The sequence below is a fragment of the Mus caroli genome, chromosome 2 (genome assembly GCF_900094665.2).
Source record: "Mus caroli chromosome 2, CAROLI_EIJ_v1.1, whole genome shotgun sequence".
NCBI lineage: Eukaryota > Metazoa > Chordata > Mammalia > Rodentia > Muridae > Mus > Mus caroli.
In genome coordinates this window covers 130,428,972-130,441,502 of record NC_034571.1, presented here as the reverse complement: position 1 = coordinate 130,441,502, position 12,531 = coordinate 130,428,972, and the positions used below count along the sequence as shown (strand labels likewise).

At 38.8% G+C, this 12,531-nt stretch overlaps 1 long non-coding RNA gene across 1 annotated transcript; it reads left to right on the top strand.

Annotated features, from left to right (window-relative positions):
• The first annotated feature begins 338 nt into the window (after nt 1-338).
• LOC110308879 lies at nt 339-7,167 on the top strand. Its single transcript, XR_002379623.1, has 3 exons — nt 339-440; nt 1,828-1,995; nt 3,319-7,167. It is a non-coding gene; the product is annotated as an uncharacterized LOC110308879 (long non-coding RNA).
• Nucleotides 7,168-12,531: the final 5,364 nt, after the last annotated feature.

Genomic DNA, 12,531 nt, shown 5'->3' with positions numbered 1-12,531 from the left:
TTAGGAAAGAATATTGATAGTATTTACAAATCAATAGGCACTTATAGGAACTCAAAGACATTCAAATGCCATTAAGCTACATAATAAAGGTCAGCAGATCCCTTGTCAGCCTTCTTTCCTGAACATTTTATTCGGCAAAGCCACTTCTCAGACTATGCCAAAAACTAAGTACATGTTGTCTCTTCTTCTCAGACCATGAAGAAATTTCAATGGCAAAGATGACTCACACCATACAGAGCTGGAAGGATTCTTTTTATTGTTTCTCAATCCATTGTCTCACAGCTGAATGACACAGAATGTAAAATCCACCAGAAATATCAGCAGTGGGCAACGTGCAAGGGCATTTCCAAGTCTTCAGGAAGGGTTTAATCAATGTTTCTCACATCTGGAACTGTTTCTATCTCTTGGGACTCATAAAATTTCTATCTTGAAGACACACGGTAAGGTCTTCTTATTCTTTGAGAACAACACCCTGCTTACTTCCTTCATGGCTATAAGTGACTTTATAGGACTTCAGTATCTAAAGGAAACAGCTCTTGGTTATAGAGTACTTTAGAGGTTGTCAATGGTCCTATACAGAACCCTGATCCTGAAATGTGAGTTTAGCAGATAGTCATGAATTATTTTGTATGCAAAGACAGCTTCCTGGCTTTCACTTTATTTTCGGGACAAGAAGTATTTATATAGTTTAAAATGCTTGCAAGATTTACACAGCATCAATTATGACTAAGAGAATCAGCAGTGTGTGTGTGTATGTGTATGTGTGTGTGTATTGCTCCAGGGGAAAAGCAGTTCAGACATTGAGATAAAACTCTTGCCAATCTTAATGGACTATGATAGTTGACAAGTCCAAGAAGGCATGATAGTCTCAGTACAAATTTGGATAAAGAAGGCTCAATATAAAGAGAAAAGAATGAACTGGGTGTGGTGGCACAAAGCTGTAAATCTAAAATTCTACAGTCATGGGCAGGAGGATTGTAATTTTGAGGGTAATATAGACTACATAGTAAAAAACTATACCAAAAAAAAAAAAAAACCCTAAAAGGTAATCACTTCTTAGTTTCATTTAACCCAATGATTAAAGGACAGACAGTCTGCTATGTGGACACGATTCATTAGCACATAATTCTCAGACAAAGTAGTTTGGAAACAACATTACCATGTTGTGCTAGCATTTCTTATGTCAACTTGACACAAGCTAGAGTTATCTGAAAGGAGGGAATCTCAATTGAGAAACGTCTCCATAAGGTCAAGTTGGAAGGTATTTTTCTAAAGTGATTGAAGGGAAGGTGTAGAGTCCATTGTGGGTGGTGCCATCCTTGGGTTGGTGGTCCTGGGTTCCATAACAGAGCAGGCAGGGCAAGACATATAAGGCAAGCCAGTAAGTAGTAAACCCCCTACCCTTGTGGCCTCTGCAACGGCTCCTGCCTTCAGGTGACTGCTACGTTTGAATTCCTCTCCTGACTTCCTTTGATGTTCAGCAACAATATGGAAGTGTAACCCAAATAAACCTTTTCCTCTCCAACTTACTTTTTGGTCATGGTATTTTATCAGAGCAGTAGAAACCCAAACTAAGACAATGATACCATTCTTGTGCATTCACACTATAGTGTCATATATTAAAGATATAGTATGTATTTAGCTGCAACATAAATGCTTTCAAGATGTACAAAACCAAAGAATCACCCTTTGTTTTAACTTTTAATCAATTACAACATCTAGAAATGTCAAGTAGTTTTAGAAATATCAGATGACTATAACTATAACACAGCTTCAGAGATTGTTGTTTTCAAAATATGATGGTCCTGATACCTTTGAAGATGGCAGGGAGAAGAGTCAGATGACTTCCATATCATCAGATTTCCAGTTATAAGTTATTTGAATCCAAAGAAACATGAACAATGTGTTGAAAACAAACCTCAGTGAGATGGCCTAAAAGACATCATTCATAAGATTAAAGTACAGAGTCCTACGATCACATGACTATGACGGAAGGTTAGTAGCTATGGCATTAGAGCAGACAGTAGTTCCACGAAGCCTTGAGATGTAGAAATTCATCCTTAAGACCCTCATTTTTCATTTTCCTATTGCTGGTCCCTTTGCTGCTCCAACCCTTTACTTTGTCTTTCTTCAGTGTAGGTATCCAAAGTCCAGCTAAGTGGCCTCAATGTCATGGTACACTCATCTTTGCCTTCTATTACTCCACACTTATTCCTCCTCTAAGTCCTTTACCTTCTCCTCCTGACTTCTCAGGGCTCTCCTAGACATAGGCTGCTCTTCTCAAGTTTCTGACTACCGAAAAATAAAGATAAAAAACAATGGGACATTTATTGGTCATGTAATTGAAGACACTTGCAGTTGGTGGTTTGGCTTTTGGCTGGAATTCTGTCACTTTATTTCATTTTGATTATAAGCTTTATATAAGATTTATATACCCCTTTTTAAAACATAAAAATGTCCTTGATAGATGAAGAATTCAAAAAGGTGTGTGTGACCCATAGTTACAGGAATGGTTCCAGAATAACAAAAGGCTGTGATCTTTAAGAGTTAAAAGGTTCCACCTTCCTCTGCCTTTCCCTTTTCCCTCCTTAGCCTTTATTTACTTTCCCTTTTCGCCCAATCTTTTAATAATGTATACCATGATAACTTAACCCTCCTTGGTGCCAGCTAAAATACTTTTGTCTTGATTTATTTCACAGAATCTCAACCTTTATTTCTGGAGCAAAAATTAGACTGTATCTGATAGTATGTATCTGATAGTTCATATTCAGAGGTATGAAGAGCAAGAATAACTGCAGAGTGGAAACAAATGTCAGTCTTACCTTCACTTTTCGTTTTATAAAAGTGTTCAATAGAAATATTCTTCCAAAATTAAGACCATATTCTCTCTGATTTCTCCCAGACTCATCAGTATGAATAAGCAAAGAGCTCACTAAGACTCCCAAGTGTCAAAAAAAAAAAAAAAAAAAGACTCCCAGGTGTCGGTTATAATTTCTGCTGCCAATAAAATGGAAGCAGTTATTCTATGAAATAACTATAATTTACTTATATAATTCTATGGTATGGAAGGAGTTTTATTTTAGTGTGAAGAGCATTAGTCTGAGGAGTGGTTGCCATCACGTGTCTTGAATTTCACCTCGAATCCACTCTGTCCTGTGTTGCTGGGGATCTTCCATTGTTTCTATCCTTTTCTTCAGAGCTTTACCTGATTTCTTTTTCCTTTCATTGGGATTATTTTCCTTTTCCCTGTGCATGAACATCCCTACCAAACATGAACTCTCTGAAGCTCATGCCTTCTCTTCCTTAAATCCTCCCAAGGGACCCAGTGACCAACTCTGCAGAAGAGAGGAAATGCTGATGTCCAGATGGGCTCTGAAGGTGTCTTCTTCCAAAGATTTTTATCTGCCCTTTCACCTGCAACCTGCAGAACTATATAGGAACATGTGATACATTTGCATTAGAGCCCTAAATCAAGTATTCACCTCTGCTGGGAATTCAGAGTCTGTTTAGTAAATCTTGACCTGTTGCTAAGGCATGTGGGAGAATACAGGTTTTAGGCAGTAGAGAATGCTTTGCTCAGTAGGAATTAGGAGTGTGGGCCTTGGCCTGATGATTAGGGAATACCAACTCAGATATAATCCTTCCATGGCACTTTCCCCAAGGTTGCCTCCTGGGTAACTGGCCCATTTTGACAGGTGTGAATGAGTTTTCATTGGTAGAAAGAGATTAACTCAATCTCATTGCTTTTGTTTATGTCTTCATTCAGAATTTTCCATCCCAACAAGGCAAGTCAAGGGAATTAGTCATAATATACTGCTTCTGAATCCTTGCCTGTATTAGAGAAAATATTTACCTTAAGCACCCAATGGCAGTCCCAGTAAAACATTCTGACAGGGTCTCCTGTATATCAAATTTGGTGGTTTACCTCCTCTTAGCATCCAGGTGGATTGGACTCTGTTTACAAACTCAGATTGAGTCTCTGATATGCTGGAATCTGCCTTTTAACTGCTAACAAATGTAAAGCACTCATGCATGCACAAGCACACAAACACACACACACACACACACACACACACACACACAGTGCTAGCTAAATTTATCTCCCTACTTTAACATTTGCTTGGTCACAATTCAATATTTTCCAGAAGTCTGTGTAGCTCCCAGTCATGAGACTTCTATATCACTCTTGCTTCAGAGCCAAAATCCTATCTCAAGATGTATTTAGAATTCGCTTTCTTGCTTCCTTAGACCTTGAAATGGAAGTACATGTGCCTCTCTAAGAGGAGATTGTTGTCAAATTCTAACAAAAGGGCCATAACTAGGTGAAACAACCTCAAGTTTCTAGAGTCCTAACTCTTGCCACATGGATTTCCCTTCAGGCCGTTGGTGTCCTTTTGTGTCACTGCCCACCACTGAACCATGTTCTTGACAGAACATTAGCAGCCAATCATCCCCACCTGTAAGGGGATTTAGCACACTGTCATCTCACCACTGACCCTTACTGCAAGGTGAAATACATGTCTGGATATCTTTATTTGGTATTGAGAAGAGGAAGGAGCTGTAAGGGCTAGGAGAGTAAGGGCTCTATAAAGTCTGGCTGAGCAAATGGGTGAATCTGGATGGAGGGAGACCAGATGCATCCCCCTTTAAAGTAGATAAGAGATAGAATCAAGGGGAAGCATCTTTCCCTTCTTGTCCCAAGATTATTCATTTAGGTCCTATCTAATCTTTACTAGCTTGGACAATGGGCTGATTTGTTTTTGTCAATTCAATTCAAACCTAGATGTATCCAGATACATCAGTCAAGAGGTAATCTTGGCTGAGAAGCTACCTAATTAAGTTAGCCTACGGGAAACTCTGTGAGGTATTGTCTTGATTAATGATTGAGTTGGAGAACCCAATTCACTATGGACAGTACCATTCCTGAGCAGTTAGTTCTGGGTTGTATAAGAAAGCTTGCTGAGTAAGCCACAGGGAGCAAGCCAAGAGGCGTCAGTACTCCCTATATTCTGCTTTCAGTTGCTCTCCCCATATTCCCACCCTTACTTTCTTCAGTGACAGAGTAAGTTCTGAGAGTTATAGGATGAAATGAATCCTTTTTTGCCTACGTTGCTTTTGGACATAATATATTAGCACAACAATGAAACTGTACCAAAGATGGGCAATTTAAACAACAACAACAACAAAAAACACCACTTGCTGTTGGGGAGATGGCTCAGGAGTACTTGTTGGTTTTCCAGACGATGCAAGTTCAACTCCCAGCACTCATGTGGTGGCTAACAAGGATCTGCAACTCCAGTTTCAGGAGATATGAAAATTTTTCTGTCCTCCATAGGGACCAGGCATGCATGTGGTATACAAACATAAAAGCAGGCAAAACACACATACACTTAAAATTAAAAAGAAAATAATTAAAACAAGTTCAAAAGCTAACTTTTTTCAATTAATACCACAGAAGCAACCATAAAACATAGTTATCAACTATAGGTTCTTGGATTCTCTCTAAACATTTTGATCTTAATCTCCACAATAGCTCTTTCTGACACATAAATATTTAAACCCTTTGTCTGTCTAGGTTATAGCCCAGGAGTTTAAGTGTCTGCTTTGCTAGATTGAAGACTGGAGTTCAGATCCCCTAGAACACCCAAAAATGCTGGATAGGGGTGGCAGCCCAGCTGTTGTTGCAGCTTTGGGAAATCGAGACAGAGAACTCACAGGCAAAGCTGGCTAGCAAGACTAGTCCTATTGGCTGTCTTTGGGTTTGCTAGACTGCTGCTAGTTCAATGAATAGAGTGATTGAGAAAGTTTCCTAACAACAACCTTAAACTCTCAGGTAGATGGCAACATATGTGCCTGTGCCCCTCCTATACACAGACAAAGCATGCACATACATGCATGCATTACAGACACACTCATGTTTATGCAAGCACACACATATACAAGAAAAGTTCAAAACCCTGCTTTATTAGTCTTGATATTTGGAAACCAAGGTGGAATGCTACAGAGAGCAGAGTTGAGTTAGAAATCTCAGCTCTGCACATTCACAATGCATTGTTTTCTCTATACTATGAAGGTTGACCCTGCATAAGCTAATTACTTAAAAAAAATCAAATTCTTTTTAGAAAAAGAAAATACAGTCTCTCTAGACTAAGAAACCTGTAAAATCTGAAAAGTAGAATTATCAACTGGGAAAAGCTGAACAGAAGGTCTGTCTATGCCGTTCTAGTTTTCTCTGCCTGTTAACTTCACTTACAGACACTTGCCCTATGTGTAGCTCACTTTATCACACAGTAGACTTCTCCCCATCATCAATCCCACATCCATGTGCCAAGAGGCGAGGGAACTCTTGTAAAAGCAGTTGATCTGATTTCACAATCCCTGTCAACCTCACTCCTCAACCTATGTCACTTTAGCAAAGCTCTAAGGAGCTTTCTCTTCTGGGTTAGAGCACTTCTTTGAAGAAAATCAAGCTACAAGATATAAAAGAGAATAACTTTTGACTTAACAGCATCTCAAAGTTAGGTACAAACGAATGAAGATGAAAAGCAGTGCTTCTTTGCCATCCCTGAATCCTCCTAGTTGAGTCTTTTCCATGTCTGAATCCCAAGGTGCTGGGCTCTCACTGTCAATCCTGAGCTATACGCTATGTGATGCCTGTCTACTCAGCCAGAAGGATGAGTGAAGTGCTCAATGTCAAATGTAGTGACTTACTGTGTCCCTTTAATACCCAGTAAGCTCATACCATCTTATTTGCAGACACACAGAGACTTCAGAGTTACTCACAGCTGTTCCAGTGTTTAAAACTCACTCTTTTAGTCTGATAAAAATGTTCACTTACCAAAAGCTCCTTTTAGATGCCTCATTCTCTTCTCTGACCCCCACCACACCTTTTTAATTTTTCCCCCCATATACTTAGATCACAAGTAGTTTATCGTTTCTGGGCCTGGGTGGCCTTGCATTCCTGAGAAATCGTTGTAACGTTTTCCTGCTTCTTTTTGTATAACTTAAACAAGGAGAGTGGGGTGCCTTTGTTCCTGAAGTGTTGGCTGATGGTGAAACAAACAGCACGGTTGGACATGTGCGTTCTGTTTTAGAAACCGGAAACAAACTTCGAGACCTAAGCCAGTATCTCCGATTATGCCATTGAAAGATAATTTTGCTTATTGTTTGTTTCTTTCTTTCTTTTCTTTTTTCTTTCTTTTCCCACGAAGGGAGTTTAACACACAGTGCTCTAGTAAGTATCTATGTGAACTAGAAATGGAAATGACTTGCATCTTCCCCATGTGGGCATCGGCTTCAGGCCAGGTACACAGAACAGTTGGGCACACCCCAGAGCAAAGAGTAAGAGAATGCAAATGTTTGGCTAAAGAAACAGGAGCAATGTTTGCCAAGACTAAACTGCAGAAGCTCTGCTTGAACATGCATTTGAGGAAGTGAAAAGATGGAGGAAGGGATTTCTGTGACCGTTGGTGACAATGGGCTGGCTAGTTCCCCACTGGCAGATGGTGTCAGGGTGTTCCTCCCAAAGAGACATCCTGGAACATCTGTGAGTAACTCTGGATGCTCACTGTACCTACAAATAAGATCTGTGAGTGACAACTCTGTCCAGATAGGAAGACTAAGCTATCTGACCAAATGCGGGGCATTTAACCAGGATTTGGTTATTTACTCTTGCATATAATTTACCTCTGAATCAGAAGCTTAAAAGCCTGTCTATTACCTCAGTGTTTCTAAGTTAGGAATCTAATAGCATCTTAGAAGGGTGCCTTTGCCTATGTTCTTCATATGCTGCTTCAAGATTCTCTCTGAGCCTAAAGTAATCTGATGCTTTCTGATGCTCATGATGGATGTCTAGTGTTGGCATTCCATTTTAAGCAGATGCTCCAGATGCCTCTTCTTTCGTCACGATGAAGGTTATAACATGTGGTGAGGCAGGTGTTTGGAAAAGAACCTTTAGTTCACTATACAGTCTACTGTATAAATGGTCTACTCAGGGTTTCATACTAGGAGGTTATGAAGGACACATGTTGGTTGCAGTAAGGGCATACAATCTTAGGCATGGACAGGTGAGCTAGAATCTTTCTAAATTAACCTCCAAGGACACTTGCCATAGATTTCCCATTTCAGGGATCTGAGGAATGCACTTGGTCATAGGTACTCCCTTGGTAATCTTTGGCAGCTAAATGACAGAAAACACATGACTTAAATTGTGTCAGAGTAAGATGGAGTCACATCTAGAAAGAACTTATATCACGTATATCACACTTATGCTACACCTTTTACACATCACAGTGAGAGGTCGGTTTTGTAGATGGGTGACTTAGTAGTTCCATGAGTCACTTTATGCTCTTGACTATATTCTAGAAAAGTGGCAAGTATTTCCACAAGGTTCATAAGAATTGGATTTGATATCAGGATAGGACATAGGCATGTGTGACTAATTAAACTACCTGATTTTTTTTTTTTTTTGGATAAAGGCAATAGTTCAGAGCAAGGAATAAAGTAAAATAACCAACTCACTGTTTGGCATTTTATATGCTCCTGTTTCCAACAGCATTCCAGAAACCAGAACAGCAGAGAGGGAGAGAGAGAGAGAGAGAGAGAGAGAGAGAGAGAGAGAGAGAGAGAGAGAGAGAGAGAGAGTTAGTTTTGAATGGCCTTAACTTGCTATGTAGTCCTAAGAAAAAGAAAATAGTAGAAATCCAGAATATTTTGCCTTAAAATAATCCTTTTAAGACCATGAGCTCTTATATCATTTATTATTACATTTTCTGAAGTCAGACAAAAGTAAACAGAGTATTCATGTAGAAGTATTCATGTTAAAGACAGCAAATACTGGTAAACATAATCAGTTTCCATCCTCCCATCCCAGCAAGAAAATCTATTAGCAGGACTGAATTTCTGTACTAATGGTTGTAGAGTCTTGATGATGGGGTGGCAGTTGGGGATGGTTAGTACATAACTGTTGGAGGCAATATTTAAAATCATCCCTGTCCAGCCCTGAAGGAATGAAGCTTGCATCTTTAACCCATCTCAGTCATAGTATGGTGATACAGGAACTCTAGTAAGTGGAGGGAGATATGCCATGGGGGTAAAATATAAAAGAATTTCTGAGATGAAGTAGAAAAATAAAAGGTGCTGAGGAAAATATTAACTTGTGATTGTTAAAGAACTGACATTTTTCTAAGGAGGTTTGCTGTGCTCTTTGCATGACTTCAGGGATTTGATCTGAATGGGGCATGATGTAACAAAGAAAAGACAGACAATTAGAAACCCAGTCACAGAAAATCTGGGATTGGGTAGACTGGCTTTCTTACAGAATAGCCACAGCATCTCAGAAGCTCAGTGTGTTCATTACATATGGTGGTACTGAGCTGGAATTGTTGCATACAACTGAACAAAGAAACAAGTTTAGATGCAGTCTCTATAGGGGAGCCATCTTCAGGCTGAAAGCTTCAGGGTAGAAAGCTTTAATGGACAGTTTTTGCACATACTATCAACATTCACACTTGGACTAAGAGAGAAGGCTTGGCTATTTTCCCATGGATCTGGAGTTTTGTATCCTTGACATGGCTGTGCCAATAGAGAGAGAAAACACAGTGAGAGAAATTCTAGGTACAAAATGTGGAATGAGAAAAGTCAGATGTGTTGGGACCTGCATACAGTCTAAACCTTTGGAGAACCAAGGCAGCAGAATTATGTATTTAGGTGTAACATTGACCACATAAACAGTTCTGTTCCAAGTTGAACTACACAGAGAGACTTTACATAAAATCAGAAGATGAAGAAGAAGGAAGGGATTCAATGCATGTTTCTTAAAAGGAGCTCATTTTAAAATATGATTATAGAAATAGCTTGGGATGTTCTGCAGGGATTATTACTCTTCCTTACAGTTCTGAAGCTCAGAACCAGTGGTATCAAGACACAATTTACTGGAAGGAAAAAAATGGTTAGAACAGAAAAGTCACTAAGGAAGGACAGACCTTGGGCTAAACAAAAAGTTCTTCCAAGTCAGAGTGCATTGCAGTTGGGTGCCTCCATCTATCTTAGTTTAAACAAAACCAAGATCTCATCTCCAGCTACTTTCTATAAGCAGGTCCACTCTTGCCCATCATTGTATTTACAGAATTAAACACCTCATGTTAGGATTCAATGTTTATGGCTCGAAGAATACTTCTTGCAAATTGATCCAAGAATGTGTTGGTCTACAGCAGACAGCCAAACTAAATTACTATTGGCTTTAATTCTAGATTAAAAAAATAATAATAATGCCATTGTGGCTACTAAAATTGTTATTTTAATTAATCGCATTAGCATGCCTTTGTTTTTGAAGGGTAATGGTATAAACTTACATTGTATTTGAGGAGACACTGTACTGTAGACCTAACAAAATTGCAAAAAAAAAAAATCATAAAACAATGTTATTTATATAGTGACTTACCTATATATTCAACCACTATTAAAAAGTTTAAAGTATATGTATAGCTCTTTGAAACGTGTTAAAAACTTTGGCTTAAGAATAGAGATAAACTTGAAATACTTCTCCTGCAACCAAAATGTGTGGAGAAATTCTTTCATGACACTGGGTGAGTTTGAAGCAATTTCTTCTTTTACCTAGAGCCAGCTTAAAGTTAGGAAAGAAAACAGGACATGATAAAAGGATAGAATGTTTTTAACATAAATAAATAGAACAGCTTGTAGAAGGGAAACCTGAGCTTGAAGTTGAGGGTCCCTGAGTCCTGGAGTCCTAGATCCAAAGTAAGGTTTCTCACTTTTATGGTCACAACACTTACTTGACACTGGCCATGAACTTTAGTTGTCTAGCTGTTGTTAGATTATTCCTTACAGCTTACAGAAGCTTTGCAACATTTTAAGAGAGTCAAGCAAATAAAATGTATTGTTTAACTTTGGGGGAAGAAATGTAAATTTCAAAAATCACAGAAAAATAATAAAATAATAGTAGTACAATCATTCAGAGAATTTATGTATAAATTAGAAAATGGAAAACCTTGTATCTCTTATGTTTTAGTCTTTTGTGCTGTGAGGATGTGTTCATATGTGGTGTATGCATGTGTGTGCTCGTGTTCATGAGTAGTGTATGTGTATATGTGTTTGGAACAGTTTTATAGAACAGCTTTTTAAATTAAGTACATATCATGGGATTCTTTCATGCTTTTACAAGATCATAAAACTTTTTCATATATTTATTAAAAATGAATTTATGAGTTTACAAATATGAGTTTATTATAATACTTTCAATAATTCTACTGTTTCTAATTTGCTATGATAATTAAAATCACTCCAGTGAGTGTCTTTGCAAGTTTATGAAAATGGTACAAGGAAGTAAGTTAAGTAAATGAGATATAGGTATAAAAACTGTATTCCAACTATGTCATCGTGGATGTTGGAATTCAACTAGCCAGGTATAGAAAATGTGGGAATTCTCTAGGACTAGTTTATTATGGAAACATTTGAGTAAGCTGAAGTAGTAGGATTAGAAACCCCCTCCTATCTGCAATTGACAGGGGTGAGGAGGTAGGGGGTATTGATAGAATGAGAGAGAGACCTGGGATAATGGAGGCACCCAAGAATCAATGGGGAGTGACAGTAGCTGTGACTAACTACATTGAAGATATATAGAACCTGAAGAAGCCACCTCCTGTAGCCAGTTAGGAACCCAATGGAGCAATAGAGACATCAAACCACAAAAAATGTCAGCTGCAAATTTATCCTGTCTACAAGAAATATAGTCATAGGCAATGGAGCAGAGACTGAGGGAATGGCCAGCCAATAACTAGCCAATAACTTGAGAGCCAATTCATGGACTAGCACCAATCCCCAACACTATTAATGGTACTCTGTTATGTTTACAGACAGAAGTGGGTTGTCTTCTGAGAAGCTCCAATCAGCAGCTGACTCAGACAGATAACAGACACCCACAACCAAACAGTGGATGGAGCTTGTCAACTCTTATGGAAGAATAAAATGAAGGATTGTTGGATCCAAAGGGCTAGGAATTCTATAGGAAGAACAACAAAATCAACTAACTTGGACCCTTGGGGCTCTCAGAGTGTGAACCACCAACCAGAGAACATACACTGGCTGTTACTAGGCCTTCCCACACATATTAGCAGATGTGCAGCTTGATGTTCAGGTGGGTCCCAAACAACTGTAATGCAGTATGTTCTTCTAGCTAGGCTCCTTGTCTGGCCTCAGTGGGAGAGGCAGTGCCTAGCCTCGTAGAGACATGAAGTGCCAAGGGAATAAATAGACAGGTCCAATTTAAAGAGAAATTTAAAGTTTGTTTTTAAAATTTTAGTGTTAACAACTTGAATCATCAGATGCTTCCACTTAGAAAATGGACCATATAAATAATGCTGCTATGAACATAGTGGAGCATGTGTCCTTCTTACCGGTTGGGACATCTTCTGGATAAATGCCCAGGAGAGGTATTGTGGGATCCTCTGGTAGTACTATGTCCAATTTTCTGAGGAAACACCAGACTGATTTCCAGAGTGGTTGTACAAGCTT